We start from the raw sequence: 12,558 nt of genomic DNA, 5'->3' as shown, positions 1-12,558 counted from the left end.
ACAAAAACATTAAGGAGATGGGATTTCTCCTCCTCGAAGCTCTTTTCATCAGAGATCCTTAAGGCACGAGTAGCAAGGGTGTTGAGAACCCCCAACTTCTGAGCCGGGAAATGGTGGCAACTAGCATGAAGATATTGCTCCCTATGAGTTTTTTTACGAAACACTCGATGGGAGAGGGAACCATCAAGGAAAGGGAGGCAACCCTCGACTTCCTACTCCTTAGTGAACATAATGGCCAAGGATTGACTATTGAGATGATCAAAGAAGAGGTCTAACTCCTCTTGGCCATGAGACCAGAGGACATTAGTGTGATCTGCATATCTTTTCCAAAGCTTCGGCAGGAGGCAGGGAGCATTAAGAGCCTTGGATTCAAAATCCTCCATAAAAAGATTCGCAACAACAGGGGAAAGGGGTGAGCCCATGGCAACCCCACAGGTTTGCTCAAAGAACTCCCCTTGAAAACAGAAAGAGGTTGAAGTGAGGCAGATCTCAACCAACTGAGCGGTATCAAGATTGGTTAGATGGTAGATTACATCCATGGCCTCATTTATAGAGATGCAAGTGTACAGGGAAACCACATCAAAACTAACCAAAATGTCCCCAGAGTCTAGCCTAATGTCTTTGAGCTCTTCAATAAAAGAAGCAGAGTCTTTAACGAAGGACCCTGTACGACCAACTAAGGGTTTAAGCTTCAAGGCAAGGAACTTCGCCAGAAGATAGGTAGGACCCCCAATGGTGTTGACTATGGGCCTAAGGGGAGCTCCTTCCTTATGAATCTTAGGGAGACCATATATTCTAGGAGTGATAAGATTGCTTTCAATGAACTTATTGTGCGAGCTTAGTATTCAATGAACTTATTGTGCGAGCTTAGTAAATGCTGATGGAATTGTTAAGATAAATCCCTAACCTAGGATGGAATTTCTTTTTAAATGCTGAATTCAATAGGATTTAGCCACAGGATTTCTCTGTGGAACACATCCCCTTGAATTTAAGTATCCGTGTGAGTAGGATTTGTCCTTGGAACACACCATTTTACATCATACAAGTACATACAACAGTAACTTCGGGAGGTTTGTTGAGGAGGACGTGAGACAATATAGATGCTTTGTCGTTATAATTTCAAAATCTGTTTTTTTGTTGTTGTTTTAATTAAATTTACAGCGAAAATTAGAGATGTGCCAAGCACAGGGGAAATTAATAAATTCAAAGCAGCACGACTAATAAGAAACGCTTATAAAATTAATAACAATTTTCCACCGAAAATCAGAAAACTATACAGGAATTCACCGTCCCAGGCTCCGTTCAGCGCCAAAGGCAATTGTAACTCCATGGCCGCCCAATTTATGTTCACATTATGATAATTATGGCAAGTGTTTTTTTCAGGAAGGAAAAAGGCTTTCATTATATAATAAAGAAAGTACATATTGATGTTTTTCGTTAACATCATGTTGCATCAAAGTCTATGCTATGTCTTTGTAGTCATTATCTCATTCTATACTGTTTTTATTTGGTCTATGTAGCTCCTTAAAGCAAAAGCTGAGCACGAAATATATATTATCATAACCCAAAAAATAATAACATATATCCCATATGGAACCGGAATAGAATAAGCCTTATCATAGCAAAATGTGTCCATGCTCAAGAAGGCCGCCAGAAACAAAATATGTTTAGCAGATCAACCACGGAACTGCACTCCATCTTGTGAAGAGAGAAAGAGTGTCCAATTAAGGTAAGTTCCGGTGGTTACGATTTTTTTAAATATATGGATCTTTAAATAAGGGTATGGTATTTGTGGGGTTTGGATTTAGAAATTAAATATCTATAACTTTATTAGCCAATTTTAATGGTTTGAATTTAGAATTTAATTTTTTTTCGTAGTTATGATTTTCTAAAAATATATGGATCTTTAAACCAGGGTATTTGTAAATATATGGATCTTTAAACAAGAGTATTTGTAGGGGTTTGGATTTAGAAATTAAATATCTATCACTCCATTAGCCAATTTTAATGGTTTGAATTTACAATTTAAATATCTATTTTTTTTGGTGCTTACTATTTTTTGAAATATATGGATCTTAAAATGAGAGTATTTGTAAATATATGGATCAATAGTATTTGTAGGGGTTTGGATTTAGAAATTAAATATCTAGTATTTGTAGGGGTTTGGATTTAGAAATTAAATATCTATTACTCCATTAGCCAATTTTAATGGTTTGAATTTAGAATTTAAATATCTATTTTTTGGGTGAATTAATATTTTATACTAGCATTTGCACCAAATGTTGCAAATGAAACATCGTAAGTGGGTAGCACATATGGAAGAAGAGCATAGATGAAAAAAGATGCGATATGTTACATGATCTAACTATAGCCCAATTTGAGTGAAAAATAAATGTTAATGTTAAAAGTAATACAATCAAACAATCTACTCAAAAAAGATACATGTGCAACTTCCTTCCCAATTTCTCAATCTAAGAGTTTATTTTCATTGACAATTCTAAGAGTTTATTTTTATTGATAATTGCATCCCAGACTAAACCTCCTTTGTCTTTCATAGTCTCAGCTAGACTGAACCCTTCACCCTCATATGGTACCTTTTTCTTTCATCGCCTCAACCAAACTGAACCCTTCACCTTATATGGTAATGGTTCTAGATCAAATTTCTTTGTGAGTAATTTCTAGAGGCATTTCCATTTATACACGTCTCCATTTATACACAGTGTGCCTAAAATATTTGCCAATATCAAGATCAAGGGAAATACTCCCTATCCTATCCTCTTGATCGAATTTGGACTGTCCCCCATTGAAAGTATGATTATGTTTAGATATCTGATGTATAAGAAGCTCTACAATACGAAATCCAAGAGGCTCCGACAAATTGCTTCTAAGTTTAGTCAAAACCCCCACCTGCACCTCAAGCGTGGGTGGAATCAGGATGCTTAGTCTTAGCTCAACCTTTGGGGCATTAAGGAGGAGATCATCATGGGAATCAATGACAATATCAAAGATACTATTACCTCCATTTTTAAGGAGAAGATGTGGGATGCTAAGGAGCTGGAGGGTAAAAGAAAGCTAAGGTACTATAAAGAGGTGATCAACCCCACCCTCGATAACTAGAACTATCTCTTTATGTTGACTAGCACTAAGAAGAAAATGAACATTGTTAGGATTAAAACCAACTCTCATGAGTTTCAGAGTGAGACTCGGTGCTGGTCTACTCCCAAGGTGCCCTGGGATGATAGAATTTGTCAGACTTGTGATACTAGGAAGGTGGAAGATGAAAAACACTTCCCCTATATGACTATGTTTAGATATCTAATGTATAATAAGAAGCTTTACAATATGAAATCCAAGATATTAAATTTTTAAGAGAATTCCACTTCATAAAAAAATTCCAAAGTTTCTTTATCTAAAATCGTATTCTTTATTTTACAATTCAATATAAGAAAAACAACAAACTTACAAAAAGTATGATTATACATTATAGGTTCAAACACTAAACTTATAATTAATCCTTAGAAAGAAGAATCTGAACTTATAATTAATCCTTAAAAAGAATTCCATTTACATAAATTTTCCAAAGTTACATAAACTCATATTCCACTTCATATAAATTTTCCAATGTTTTTTTATATAAATTCATATTCTCATAAGTTTTATTTTATAATTCAATATAAATAAAAACAACTTAAAACCTAAAGAAAGTGACATCATATATTTTAGATTCAAACATTAAACATATATTAAATTTTTAAGGGAATTCCACTTAATAAAAAATTCCAAAATTTCTTTTATTGCTTTATTTTACAATTCAATATAAGAAAAACAACTTAAAACTTAAAAAAATTATGATTATACATTGTAGATTCAAATGCCAAACTTAAAATTAATCCTTAAAAAGAAGAATCTAAACTTATAATTACTCCTTAAAAAGAATTTCATTCACATACAATTTCCAAAGTTACATAAATTCATATTTTCAAACATTTTATTAAAAGATTCAATATATATAACATAACTATTACAATAAAAATAAAAATAAGCATCCAATTATAATTTTTTAATAGACAATTTTATAAATACAAATTTACAAATAAGTAAAATACTAAGAATATATCAATAAAAAGATTCAATTTATATCTTTATTTTACAATTCAATATAAGAAAAACAACTTAAAACTTGAAAAAAAGTATGATTATACATTATAGATTCAAACGCTAAACTTAAAATTAATCCTTAAAAAAAAGAATCTAAACTTAAAATTAATCCTTAAAAAGAATTCCATACTCATAAAATTTCCAAAGTTACATAAACTCGTATTTTCAAAAAAAGTATAATTCAATATATATAACATAAATATTACGAGAGATGAAGAAGGAAAGTGGGTACCCGTGATAAAGCTCAGCTTCCTGGTAAAAGAAGGAAAAATTCGTTCCCTCGAGCCAATCTATCTCTTCTCGTTGGCCATTTAGGAGCACCAGATCGTGGAGACCATGGTGGGACCCTAGTTGAAGGATGAGGTCATGAAGATCATATCTGGACAAAAGTAGACAAAGGCCGGGAAGAACACTCGATTCAAGGCCTTTGTTGTCATGGGTGATGGCAATGGCCACATCGGGCTCCGTGTTAAGCGCAGCAAAGAGGTGGCCAGGCCAACCGCAGAGCCATTGTTGAAAATAGCGACAAGAAATGCTAAATATAGAAGTGCTAAATTTAGTACTACTATAAATAGCATTTCGGGATACCTTCCTATTTTAGTTAATCCTTGAACTAAAATAGAGAAGTAAAAATTCGAATTTGATCTTAGCAGTTGTTTGTAAAATAATTAATTAATTCATCTTGAGTTAGTTAGTTGTAGAAAATCAAACATGAAGTCTATGTGGGGACATGCAACATTTTCTCCATTAATTGAGGAATTTATCCATCAGTGAGTTATAATATTGAGTTGTAATTAGTTGGCTCAGTTAACTGAGTCAAGTCCAGTTAGATTAATTCAAATAGTTTGTTGAATTAATTGTGAGTTCAGTTAGCTAATGCATGCATGCATGTAACTGCTGCACTTCAAATAACTGAATATTCTCTCATAAATAGCTTATGCATGTCAGTTCAGATAGAGACCCAGTTGAGATCAGATGGAGGGACAATGTACTATCAATTGCAGGAATATTCCAATGTGAATATATCTTGCATGCAGAAGGAATTCATTTCTTGGAGATTGCACAGTTACTTCTTCAGTTTAGTGAGTGTGATGAGGCCAATTCACACATGTGACATCATTAGACCCCAAGAAAAGCCACACAAGGAAATAGGAGGCTTGGAGGGCTGAGGGAAGGCATATCTAGTGTCTACTCAATCCATGAGCTGTTTTGTTTGATTGCAGAGAGAGAAGGATAGCTTGAGAGTTGATTCTTTTTGTAAGTTGAACATATTTCCACTTATATGATAATACAGAGATTGGGGTTTTAGGCTGCAACTTCCCCGGGTTATTTCTTCTATGTTATGTGTGATTGATTTCTCATTCTTAGTTATATGTGTTCTCATTGATCTTGCTCATATTCAATTAAGCTTTCGCAAAGTTTGTTGTAGAAGTAGATCTTGTATTTTGCTTTAGTATATTGCATAATATGTTGACCTACAATGGGAATTTCTACATGGTATCAAAGCAAAGTTGATCAAAGCAAAGAACAGTATACATGAAGGGAGAAGTTCGAAGCTTCAAGTTCCTGAATATACAAATTGAGTTCTTATCACATCTCAATTTCACCAATGGAATTTAATAGTTTAAGACTCGAATAAGCCCTTGATGGCAGCTCAAATTATATAACCTGGAAGGATCACATAGAAGTAGTATCAAAGGATAATGGTTTAAAGGACTTCATTGATCAAGAAGTCCCCAAGCCGACTGATGCTACAGAATTGGCGGAATGGAAGAAATGTGTGGCTAGAGCAAGGAGAATTCTCCTGGAGGGAGTTCAAGACCACATTGTCTTGAGCCTCCATGGGAAGGAGACACCATTTTTGATGTGGAAAACATTGAAAGATCTATATCAGAACAACATTGATCAGAGGAAGCTAGCGCTAAAAGACAAGCTTCAGAAAATCAAGTGTGAAAAGGGCGACATGATCTCCACATATCTGAACAAGCTCACCACCTGCAGGGATGAGCTTGGAAGTGTAGGAATCATGATCGTTGATGATGACATGGTGAGTCTTGCACTCCTTGGTCTTCCTAAGAGCTGGCATAGCTACCAAGAGTCGGTTAATGGAAGAGAAAAACTGCCCGATTGGGAACGAATTTGGTCGGATTTGATGCAGGAGGAAATAAGAAGAAGCACCAGAGATGGATCCTCATCGAAGCAAGATGATGAGGAAAATCTAGCCTTAGCAAGTAAGGTGAGGAAAGGGAAAGGGAAGGCATCCCATCCCAAATCTAGTTCTTCCCATGGTGAGAAGAAGTTTGACAAATCGAAAGTGTGATGCTTTCATTTTCATGAAGTGGGCCATTATGCTACAAATTGTCCATAGAAGAAATCCAAGAAGGGATCCTCGAAGGGATCTAATGGTGAGGCACTGGCCTCACAGTTTGAACTGGATTTCTCTCTTATTGCATGCATGGTTTCATCCATGGTGGGATGTGTGTGGTAGTTGGACAGTGGAGCTTCATTCCACATGTCAGGTGACAAGAATCTTTTCAGTACCTTGGAGGAGAAGGATCTCTAGATGCAGATCGAGATGGGCGATGATGGAAAGTACCATGTTTCAGGTGAAGGTACGGTTGTGTTTCAGAGGAAGCATGGAGCTTCGCTCACCCTGACTGATGTAAAGTATGTACCAGGTTTGAAGAATAATCTTGTGTCTATCGCTATGCTAGAAGATAAAGGTATTCATGAGGCATATCCGTACTAGACAGACCAAGCGAATTGGGATTCGCGTAAAGAATCTTTACAAGCTGGAGGTAGATGACTGTGCTACATTTTGTTCCAAATCTGAGATGGTGTAGAGCCAAGATGTTGGCGAGCTATGGCATAGAATACTGGGACACTTGCTCCATGAAGCCCTAAAGATCATGCAACAGATTTCAGCCGGACTACCCAACGGATAAATGGAGCAGACAAATACATGCAAAGGTTGTACCTTGGGTAAGTATGCGAAATCTTTCTTTCCAGATCGAGACAGTAGAGATGCAGCAATCCTAGAGCGAGTTCACTCAGATGTTTGTGGACCATTCTCTACAGCCTCCACCACTAAACAAAGGTACTACGCTATTTTTATTGATGATTTTTCTTGTATATGTTGGATCTACTTTATGCAAAAGAATGATTAGACATTCTTGAGGTTTTGTGAGTTTAAAGCCTTGGCAGATAAAGAATCTGGAAAGAAAATAAAAGCCTTGCGTAGTGACAATGGTGGAGAGTATGTCTCCCAACAGTTTAAAGACTTTTGCGCTACAAAAGGAATTAAACGAGAATTGATGGCACCCCATAACCCACAACAGAATGGGGTGGCCGAAAGGAAGAATAGATTGATTGTGGGAGCAGCTCGAGCGATGTTGCATGACCAAAGCCTACCACTGCATTTGTGGGCTGAGGCATGCAATACAGCAGTATACTTGCAAAACAGAAGCCCACACCGTATATTGGGAATGAAGACACCTATGGAGGCCTTTTCTAGGAAGCGACCAGATGTGAGTCACTTCTAAATCTTTGGATCATCAGTTTACTGTCATGTGACCAAAGATGCCCGGAAGAAGCTGGATCTAACAGCTGAGTTGGGAATACTTGTGGGGTACATGGATACACCCCACAACTATCGGGTGTACCTGCCTACCAGTAAGAGGACAGGGGTACGCATGGATCTGAAGTTCGACGAGCAAAAAGCCATGTGATTATCACTTGAGAGGGAGCTCATGTTGCATGCAAAGGATGAACTTTCAGATCCTAATGAGGAGGAGCCTCAGATTGATGCGGAGCAGTCGCATGCAGAGGATCGGGGAGTGGAGACATCCACCTATGCTGGGACTTCCAGAGATGGGCAGAAGCGCTCAAGGGAAGCTGACAGGTTGATGCTCGATGCACGGGAGAATGTGGTATAACCATCTTCTCAGTGCAGATAGAGGAGGTCGCTCGAGCAGTACACTGGGTACATGGCCTTAGTTGGGGAGTGTGTAGATACCGAACCTTCTTCATTCGAGGAAGCAGTGCAACAACCAGTCTGGGTTGATGCAGTGGTAGAGGAGTACGACTCTATCATTTGGAATAGTGTGTGAGATGTTGTCCCAAGACCTCAAGGTAACTCAATGGTGAGTTCCATATGGCTTTACAAGGTAAAGCAAGTAGTTGATGGTAGTGTTGAGAAACATAAGCCAAGGTTTGTTACCAGAGGTTTCTCACAGGTCGAGGGGATCGACTACGATGAGACCTTTGCTCCTATAGAAAGGTACTCATCTATCAGATCGATGTTGGCACTATCAGCTCAGATGGGTTGGAAGATCCACCAGATGGATGAGAAGACAAAATTCCTCAATGGGAATATCGAGGAGGAGGTGTACATTGAGTAGCCAGAGGGTTTTGAGACCTTCAATCATGAGTCACATGTGTGCTGACTCAAGATGGCTTTGGATGGGTTGAAGCAAGAACCTCGTGCTTGGTACACCAGGATCGACAGCTATTTCACCGGGTTGGGCTTCACCAAGGGTGAAGCAGATGTGAACCTTTACCACATCATGGTATAAGGTAAGCCATTGGTCATTGTTATTTATGTTGATGATCTGATTTTGATAGGTGATGATCAGTTGATACAGTCTTGCAAGGAGGACCTTGCAAGAGAGTTTGAAATGAAAGACATGGGTCTTATGCACTACTTTCCAGGCATGGAGTTGTGGCAGAAAGATGGTGAAGTACTTGTGTCTCAAGGCAAGTATGCCAATGAGACACTCAGGCACTTTCATATGGAGAAGTGCAACCCCATGCAGACTCCTTTAGCTCGGAACTAGAGGAAGGAGGATGCTACTTCAAGTGGGGTAGTAGCTGCTACTATTTATCAGCAGCTGGTGGGTTCACTTATGTATCTGGTGAACACATGACCCGACTTATGCTTTGTGGTGAACCAGCTGAGTCAAGCTATGGTTCAGCCTACCAAGCTATTTTGGAAGGCATCAAAGCATGTGATGAGATACCTCAGAGGCACATCTTAGTTCAGATTGGGGTAAAAATAGACAGAGGGAGTGAAGCTTCAGGGCTTCACAGATGTGGATTGGGCAAGGAGTCCATCATACTGGAAGAGCACTTCTGGAGGAATCTTCAACCTTGGTTAAGCTGCAGTTTCTTGGTATAGTAGGAAACATAGGACAATTGCACTTAGCTTAGTAGAGGTTGAATACATGGCTTCCATTCAGGCTGCATGTGAGGCCATTTGGATGCGGAAGATTCCAGTGGGATTGTTTGGTCAGAGGATGGATCCAACTATGATCTACTGCGATAATCAAAGTTGTATCAAACTCTCTGAGACTCCAGTTTTTCATGATAGGTCCAACCACATTGATATTTGGTATCACCATCTTCGAGACTGTGTGGTCAAGAGGTTCATGTTGTTGTTGTATGTTTCTACTAAGGAACAGAATGCAGATATTTCGACTAAGGCATTGTCAAAATGAAAGTTCGAGTTCCATAAAGACAGAATTGGGGTTACTGATAATCCCTTTCTTATTGAGACAGAGTTTTGAAAATACCAATAACAAATGCTAAATATAGAAGTGATAAATTTAGTACTGCTATAAATAGCATTTCAAGATACCTTCCTATTTTAGTTAGTCTCTAAACTAAAATAGAGAAGTAAAAATTCGAATTTGATCTTATTAGTTGTTTGTAAAATAATTAATTAATTCATCTTGAGTTAATTAGTTGTAGAAAATTAAACATGAAGTCTATGTGGGGACATGCAACAGTTTCTCCATTAATTGAGGAATTTATCCATCAGTTAAAGAGATAAGGATGAGTTGTAATTAGTTGGCTCAGTTAACTGAGTCAAGTCCAGTTAGATTAATTCAAACGGTTTTTTGAATTAATTGTGAGTTCAGTTAGTTAATGCATGCATGCATGTAACTGCTACACTTCAGATAACTGAATATTCTCTCATAAATAACTCATTCACGTTAGTTCAGACAGAGACCCAGTTGAGATTAGATGGAGGGACAATGTACTATTAGTTGCAACAATATTCCATTGTGAATATCTCTTGCATGCAGAAGGAACTCATTCCTTGGAGATTGCGCAATTACTTCTTTAGTTTAGTGAGTGTGATGAGGTCAATTAATGCATGTAGAATCATTGGACCCCAAGAAAAATTGCCCAAGGAAATAGGAGGCCTCTGGGAATGCATATCTAGTGTCTACATAGTCTGTGAGTTGTATTGTTTGATTGCAGAGAGAGCAGGATAGCTTGAGAATTGATTCTTTTTATAACTTGAGCATATTTCCACTTGTATGATAATACAGAGATTGGGGTTTTAGGCTAAGGCTTTCCCCGGGTTATTTCTTCTATGTTATGTGTGATTGATTTCTCATTCTCAGTTATATGTGTTCTCATTGATCTTGCTCATATTCAATTAAGCTTCCGCAAAGTTTGTTGTAGAAGTAGGTCTTGTATTTTGCTTTAGTATATTGCATAATCTGTTGATCTACAGTGGGAATTTCTACAGCCATTATTTTGGCCAAGTTTTCAGTTATTCCCATGAGGATGGGTTATTGGGGTAACAAGATCAGGAAACCCCACATCGTACTTGTCAAGGTCACTGGTAAATGTGGCTCCGGAATAGCCAAAATGGTGCCCACCCCCTGAGGTGCCGGGATTGTGGCTGCTCGCATGCCTAAGAAGGTTCTGCAGTTTGCTAGAATCGAAGAAGTGTTCACCTCCTCGCAAGGGTCGACCAATTTTGTCAAGGCTATCAAGACGCTGGAGGAGTACCCACAGACTACAATGCTTTATGGAGACATGGGAGCTGCATGGTATTGCATGACCCAGAGGACAACAGAACCCCCTTCCTTGGTAACTTCTAATTGCTTTCAAATTTTTATTAAAACCCCATCGGGGAAGTCTTCCTTGATTTGGGTCCTTGCAACAGACTGTGTTATGAACCTGAAGAATATCATCGCCCAACAAATTAGCTAGTGGGTTGGACTACAATATCTATTATATGGGGGCAGAACCCTATAGGATCTTAGATCCATTTTGGACTACAACATTAGGTCAGAATCTACTATAATAGTCAACCTGAGGCTACAAGGTGGTGCAGCAATTTTCAGTTCAACAAAACAAACAGAAGGAGGCATTGGGACAAACACAAAAACAAAAACAACATAGATCCACAACAAAAGCACAAAAATGGAGGAATATCCTTCAAGAACATCTTACAAGGGGAAAAAATCCTACATCGGTCCCAAAGCAAGCTGGAAGAGAACCGAGTCCATACGTTGTGGAGCAGCTGAATTATATACGAGAACTAAATATAGATATACCAGAAACCAATGAGGCATCTAATAATTTTGAGTCACATGCCATCATTTGTCGATTCGACTATTTCTGGCCAAAACCTTTTGAACTTTTCCATTGGATATTCACAAACCAGACTCTACACTATGAGATCCACCTCTATTCCAATGGGTTTCTTGGAAATGATACTGAGAGGGGGGGGGGGGGGTGTGAATCAGTATTATCAAGTCAAATATTTTCTTTTTCACACCCAGATCATATACGCTACTTCAGATAGTGAAAACCGCGTATATACGCAACTACAGATAAAGAAACCAGCGTATACCATGCAGACTTATAATTTAATTTATCTTACAAATGTTGATCATTAATCTGTGTAACAGAATCAAATAAACAGTAACCAGAAACAATGAAATAGCGCAGAAGAAAATCACACACAAGAACACAAGATATAAGGTGGAAATCCAAGGTGGGTGAAAACCACCTGCTACAATTCGTCTCTATCTTCTTTTAATAAGAAACTTCTTTTTACAATGTTTTTGTACTGGTGCAGTCCTTTACTAATATGCAGGCTGTAACCTGCAGAGAGCTACAACCCTCTCTCATTCATCAGCTTCTCCTAGAAGGGAGCTACAACCCCCTTAGCTCTTGCACTAGCCAAGATACTAGTACGCAGGCTACTACCTGCAGAAGGCTACAACCTTCTCTTTTCTTCCAGGGACCACGTTTCATAAATTTTCAGACTCGATCCATGAACATCAATCAATCATCAAGAATTTCTGCATCAAACAATCTCCTTTTCACCAATTAAAACTGAATCAAATCGACACTTCTCTGACAGCTGTACCCAGAACACAGTAACAGTAACCACACACCAAATTCTGAACCCAGAACACTGCAGCAATAAACAGAAGCAGCTAGAACACAATTCAAGAGACGTACGCTACTTCAATAACTAGAAACCTGCGTGCATACGCTTCTGTGTTTGGACCAACCTGCGTATACGCTGTTTTTACTCACAAAACCAGCGTGTATACGCGCCTTCGATTCACTGAACCTGCGTACAGATCT

The 12,558-nt window shown here is 38.2% G+C and overlaps 1 pseudogene; it reads left to right on the top strand.

Annotated features, from left to right (window-relative positions):
- Positions 1-1,634: 1,634 nt before the first annotated feature.
- LOC149168127 (uncharacterized) lies at positions 1,635-11,166 on the top strand (annotated as a pseudogene).
- The last annotated feature ends 1,392 nt before the right edge of the window (positions 11,167-12,558 follow it).

The sequence above is a fragment of the Pinus tabuliformis genome, chromosome 4_2, assembly GCF_031772625.1.
Source record: "Pinus tabuliformis cultivar Carrire ecotype Pingquan chromosome 4_2, CPIR1, whole genome shotgun sequence".
Taxonomy (NCBI): Eukaryota; Viridiplantae; Streptophyta; class Pinopsida; order Pinales; family Pinaceae; genus Pinus; species Pinus tabuliformis.
The sequence above is the reverse complement of the archived record's forward strand: the minus strand, read 5'-3'. Positions and strand labels throughout refer to the sequence as shown.